The following is a 6,337-nucleotide window of genomic DNA, read 5'->3' as shown; positions in this document are numbered from 1 at the left end:
CCGCGTCACCGCGGAAGTGCGGTGCGCGCGGGCGGAAGTGGGAGGAGGCGCGGTGGGTCTTCAGGGCGCGCGCCCTGGGGGCACTCTCCCATGCCAGCCCTGCTCAGAGTAGACCCATTGAACTGCATGGGACTTCACTTAGTCCTGCCTCACCTGTCCCAGAGTAGGTCCCAGGCCTACTCTGACTGGGATGAACGTTGGATCCTACCCTTGGAACCCGGACCGGGTGGATCTGGACCGCGCGTAGCCAGCGCAGCAGCGGTTGCCGCCGCCTTTCCGAACTGCCTCGTGGATTTCTTCGTCGTCGTTCTGCCGGGGAGGTGGATGTGGGAAGGGACGCGCAGCCCCAATCGTAGGCATGGGTTACTCGGGAGTTAGTCCCGCCGAGTCTTGAAATGCGATTTGCAGCGCAATTCTAAGCAAGACACTTCGAATTCGGTGGGGGCAGTTTGCTCAGGCAAATGGGTATGGGATTGTAGCCTTGCTCCGAGTTGTAAACGTGCATAGGAGTGTGGGTTGTGTGACCCTATCTATACATGTCTACTTAGGAGTAAGTTCTATAGAATTCAGTGGGACTTAGTCCAAGGTAAGTAATGGCAGCCATCGTTATACTTTGGAGTAAAGCTGTTGTAATCACTGGGACTTAAGCTAATGGTTGTGGTTGCTATTGCTATTATGCCCTAACCTGCATTTTAGGAAAACTCCTTACAAGGCTACTTGCAACATTCAAAAACATGCGATCAGTAAAAACAATAAAGTCACAACATAGCAAAATGACATAAGGCAGTGCCATTGAAAAGGCTAACTAAAGATCATGCCAATACATCCAGATTAAAAATAAAGGATGCTCATAAATTAATTGAGGTTCAACAAAGCAACTGCCCGCTATCCATATCCAGAAAAGGCGGCGGGGGGGGGGGAGCTATTATGTGTTTTATATTTTTTTGTCTCTCCACTGGTACTATCTATGATTATTGCCATTCCTCCAGGGAGCTGACCATGGGGTACATACATGTTTCTCTCCCCACTCATTTTATCGTCACAACAATTCTGTGAGGTAGGTTAGGCTTCTTTCTATATAAGTTGTAGAAAAGAAAAGAAAGTCATAACTAGGCACTTAGTTCTTACACTGATTATGAAACTATGAAAAAATGTGCCTAAATCTACTTTCTTGTTCTTTCGGTTTTTCATTTTGTATTATGTTTATTAGAGATAGTAAATCTGTGAGCAGGGGCTGGAGTTGTTTTCTTAATATTTGTACAGCGCCTAGAAAAAGTCCATAACTATATAAATAATTCAATAATAAAAAAAAAACCTGGTGGTTTAAAAGATAAGGCTTTCTTGCCTCCGTGCAAACTCCACAAAGCCAGTAAAAGCTGATGTCTTATCTGACGTGCCCTCTGATCAGATAAAATATGTATTTTATCTTTTATTGTTGTTCCCCGCCTCAATCAGAATGGAGAGGCGGGTAAGAAATACTGTGATAATGATGATGATGATGATGATGATGATGTTGTGAAATGCCACAAATTGTGCTTGATTACAACTTGCCCTCCATACACCTGCACCATCACCACTTTTGGTCTAAGAGCTCAGAGGGATTCAAATGGAGATGCTAGAGCATTTTTGAACATCACATGCAACAACTGTAGGAGTGTTGTGAGGGCAGGGGGCTATTTGTTTTGGTAAGAAAACATGAAAATACTATATCTTTCTGAGTGTATATAGGAGATTTCTAGAACAGTCCCCCCCACCCCAGCAACCTGGGAAAGCTATGCTGGCAGAGGGGTTATGGGAGTTGTAGTCAAATGCATCTGGGAGAGGCACTAAGTTGAGGATGGGTTCTCTAGAAGACAAAATCAAACTTCAGATTTTAAACTACTGCCCAGTAGAGGTTTTTATTTTCTTCCTCTCTTTTTCCTGGCAAGGATCCTGAGATTATCTGCTGAAATCTTATTTTTATTATTTATTTATTTATTACATTTTTATACCGCCCAATAGCCGAAGCTCTCTGGGCGGTTCACAAAAATTAAAACCACAGTAAAACACCCAACAGTTTAAAACACAATTACGAAATACAGTATAAAAAGCGTGCTTTTATTCCTCCAATGACAGGAAATCTCCCTGTCATGTAGTTGCTAAAAGCACCTAGAGCCTTGCTGAAAAAATTTGTGGCAACCCTTGCTATAAGAAGTGCCATGCTGGATCAGACCAAGGGTCCATCTAGTCCAGCACTGTGTTCACACAGTGGCCAACCAGCTGTCGACCAGGGACCAACAAAGCAGGACATGGTGCAACAGCACCCTCCCACCTACGTTCCCCAGCAACTTTATTTGTTTTCAGGTTATATGGCTGTGGACAGGTTGAGGATCTCACAGTAGACATGCTGTTTTGCCCTCTATATGTTGAACCAAGGGGAGAAATTCATTTCATAGATCAGTGAACTTCAACTGGTCCAGACCTGAGACCCACCTTGAACTCCCAACCTGCAACATGGGACCTACTTTCACAATTGTCCAACATGGCGACAACAGCTTTGCTGTGACCTATCTGGACTGATACCATGACCCACTTTTGGGTTGCGACCCACCAGTTGAAGACCACTGTCATAGATCATCTCTCAGTGCCTCAGTAAGTCACTTTAGGTTATCATAGTGCAGTCTTCCCCAACTTGGGACCCTCCAGATGTTTGGATGACAACTCCCAGCATTCCCCAGCCAGTGGGGGGATACTGGGTGTTGTAGTCCACTACATTAAGACAGTTCCCAGGTTTGGGGAAGCCTCATAGTGGATCTCTTGTGTGATTATCAACCTTTTGTTAGTTACACTGTAGTCCTGTTCGCTATGGCTGCAAGGAAATTATGTGGCTGCTTTATGAAAGATAAGTGTAGCTTACTTGTTTCTCTTATTTAGTTTTATTGTGGTTTTATTATAATGGTCTATGACTAAATACAACAACAACAACACCCATTTCAAGCATCTTTTATTCAAGGTTTGCGTGGATTGTTCTGAAGTAGTCAAAGAGGAATCTTCCCAGGAGCTTATCGGAGAATGCCAACGAGCTCAAACCCATCCTCCCCTGGTTCCTGGGAACTCAGCCTCTGTTGGAGGAGGAGGGGACTCTGGAGTTGACAGATCCCAGAGTCCGCCACAGAGTCAAGCAGGTGGCATAGTTAACCACTCACCAAAGACTTCTTGAGAAAGACCTGCCCTGAGCTAAAGTGGCTCTTAGACTGTCAGAGGAAACTCTCCCTTTTAGTTGAAAGGGCAACTGCCTAGTTTAGTTAGCCTAATTAAGCTTAGAGGAAAGCTCCTAGCTTTTTGACTTCCTTCAGGTGTGAAGGGATGTTTATTTGCTGAACAAAACTTTGTGGATTACACAGGAGACCTCTTTATTGTCTTGCAGCTCAGCAGGAGGGCTTGGAACCATGACACCCTGTGCTACACACTAAGTATGCTCCTGACAAGCTACTTGGAGGAATAGAAGCAGGGGCTTTTCAGCCATGGCCCCCAGTAATGGATCACCCTCCCAAGAGAGGCTTGCTTGGTGCCCAATTAAGGGCACAACCCTATGCATATTTAGACAGAAATAAGTTCTACTATTCCCAGCACTCCCCAACTGGCATGAGAGTTATAGGACTTTTTTTCTAATTAAACATGCATAGGATTGCACCCTAACTATATTTTTAGCACCAGGCAAAACTTTTTGTCCTCCCAAACCCTTTTAAATCATTCAAAATTATACATATTGACATCTTCAACTCTGCATTTCATGGTGGTTTTAGAATGTGGTTCTAGCGCTACAAGGACAGTTTTATGGCTCTCTTTTCTTATTAGCTTATATAATTATGGCTGGAATAATCTTAAACACTGCTCTGATATGAATTGTTTTTGTTTTATAGGACTTTGTGTTGTTAATTTGTTGGATTTGTGATTATAAATTGTTTTAAATTGCTCATTGCCCAGAGAGTCATAGTTATGGGGTGACTAATAATAATGAATAAAATAAATAATTGTAGACACGCCCGCATTCTTAATTACCAATTTTGCATTTCTACTCCTACTTCTGAGTTTTTGGCATGATAATAAATAATGAGTGATTTATATAATAGATCTTTCCCTAATGGATGAAAGTAATTAATAGTTAAATTACAGTGGTTAACTACTAACGCCAGTTGTTTAACTTATCTGAATTGCTTTTTATAAGGTACTTATAAATACTATTCTGTCATTTAGCCAACAGCCATCCTATCAGGTTGCAAAGGGAGAGAAGAGAAGTAGGCTATTTCGTCACCTCAGCTGAGAGACCAGCTGCCTTTGGCTGTCTCCCAGTTTTCACTAATTTCATCTGGCTACCTGAACTGTTTTCATCCCAGCTTGTCAGGATAAGAATTTTAACTTTAAGAACTGGTGTCTGAGCTTGCCTTTTTCCTCCTCCCTCCCCATCTCCCTTTCCTTGTATGGGCATATCTTTTAAAGCAACTAGTGTTCATCCACCATGAAGCCCAAATAATGTGGCATATGTTGTACAATGACCAGCTGGCACGGTCGCTATTGGAGAAAGTCCTGGAAAGGGTGGAGCGGAGACGTGGAGGTGCCAGAGATCGAACCTGGAACCTTGTGCATGCAAAACAGGTGCTCTATTACATTGAGCTATGGCAGATCTAAGCCTTCTCACCACATGCACATGCATATCCACCACTTCAATGAGCATTTGGCTAATTAATCACAGCTTTTGAACCTACTCAGTTTCCGAACATAATCTGTCATCGCCAAATTTATAATACTTTGGAACTCGCCACAAAATCTCATAGATCTCGTTCTGCCTGGTTTTGCTTCATGCTTGCTCAGATTTGCGTCTAATCTCAGTTAGGAAAGCTGGTCAGCCAGTTCAGAATTTGTCTCTTATTTCCTGTCTTAAAGTGGCACACTTCTGAGGTCACTCTGATTCCGTGTGTCTCAGCTCAATGTTTCTCTTGGAAGCCCCTTGTCACTTTCAAATTAGCCACAAGAAGGCAATAAGTAACTGTGCTTTTAATCTCTTGGCTGCTTTTGCTGATTCACTGGGTGGTGTTATCGACCGTGCAGCTGGCTTGATGATTTGATGGATTCCTGGGAGTTAGTGTTAAACAGAATTAGAGATGTAAAATTTCCAGAAATGTTGAAGCCAGAGGGGCGGGAGGGGAAAATTGTGGAAAATTGAAAAACGTGCAGTATTTGTGTGTGTATGTGTGCGCGCTCTTTTCAGATCAAAAGGGCTTCTTTTGGTTAAGGGAAAATTGCATTACCTTACCAGAGCTTTGTTTCCTGCTTCTCTTGCACAATGGTAATGGGCTGTATTACACGGGCGGAGAGGGGCAACCACATGGTATATAATTGAAAAATTCCCCTCCTCTTGGTACTCATAGGACAACTTTGGCTGCACGTGGTAGGAAATCTCACCATATTTCAGAAGAATTGGGATATCCAGGATTTTTTTTAGAATGGAATAACTGGGGGAAGGTGTGGGAGATATATAGGAAGTTGACAATGTCATCAAAAGAACCCACAAACTTCTGTGAGTGGCCATTCATGAGCATGACTTATTTTGTTCACTTTGTTACTTTAAGACAGCTTTCCCAAACCTGGTGCCCTTCAAATGTTTTGGACTTCAGCTCCCATGAGCTCTAGGCAGCATGGCCAATGATTAGGAAAGCTGGGAGTTGTAGTCTAAAACATCTGGAGGGCACCAGCTTGGGGAAGGCTACTTTAGGAATATAAAATATATTAACTTGATTTGCTCATAAAAGCATCATTAAAATTAAAAGCATTTAAAAGTAAACTCAGTTAATTTGTAATTATTGTCTGTATAGACTATACTTTTAAATTTATTATGCCAAACATGATAACTTTCATGAACAAATCAAATAATAAATAATATATAGTTAGGTTCCTATTTTATGTCTGACCAAAGGGAAATTTGGCAAACAGTCACTAGAACATCTGAATCATCTTAGAAGACAGAAGAAGCAGGAAGAACTGGAGACAGAGGAAGACTTGTGTACAGTATCTCTTTATATTTGTAAGGAAGTTTAAAGAAATTCCTAAACTTACCCTATTTGTGGGGTGGGGTTTAGGGAAATCTGGTCTGAAGGAAGAGCAGTTGAGATTTTATTTATCTGGGAAAGACTCACATCTATTAGGAATGGTAAGCTACCATGTTTAATTTAAAAACCTTTAAGCAATCTCATTCTTTGAAGACTGACGTTTCATTCTTGTTTGTAAATAATTTCCGTTAATAAACTTCTTGGTTTTTTTGTTCATTTTGAAAGCTTGCCTCTAGCAGCGTTGTCAATCC

The sequence above is a fragment of the Elgaria multicarinata genome, chromosome 13 (assembly GCF_023053635.1).
Source record: "Elgaria multicarinata webbii isolate HBS135686 ecotype San Diego chromosome 13, rElgMul1.1.pri, whole genome shotgun sequence".
Taxonomy (NCBI): domain Eukaryota; kingdom Metazoa; phylum Chordata; class Lepidosauria; order Squamata; family Anguidae; genus Elgaria; species Elgaria multicarinata.
This window is presented reverse-complemented; position numbering follows the sequence as displayed.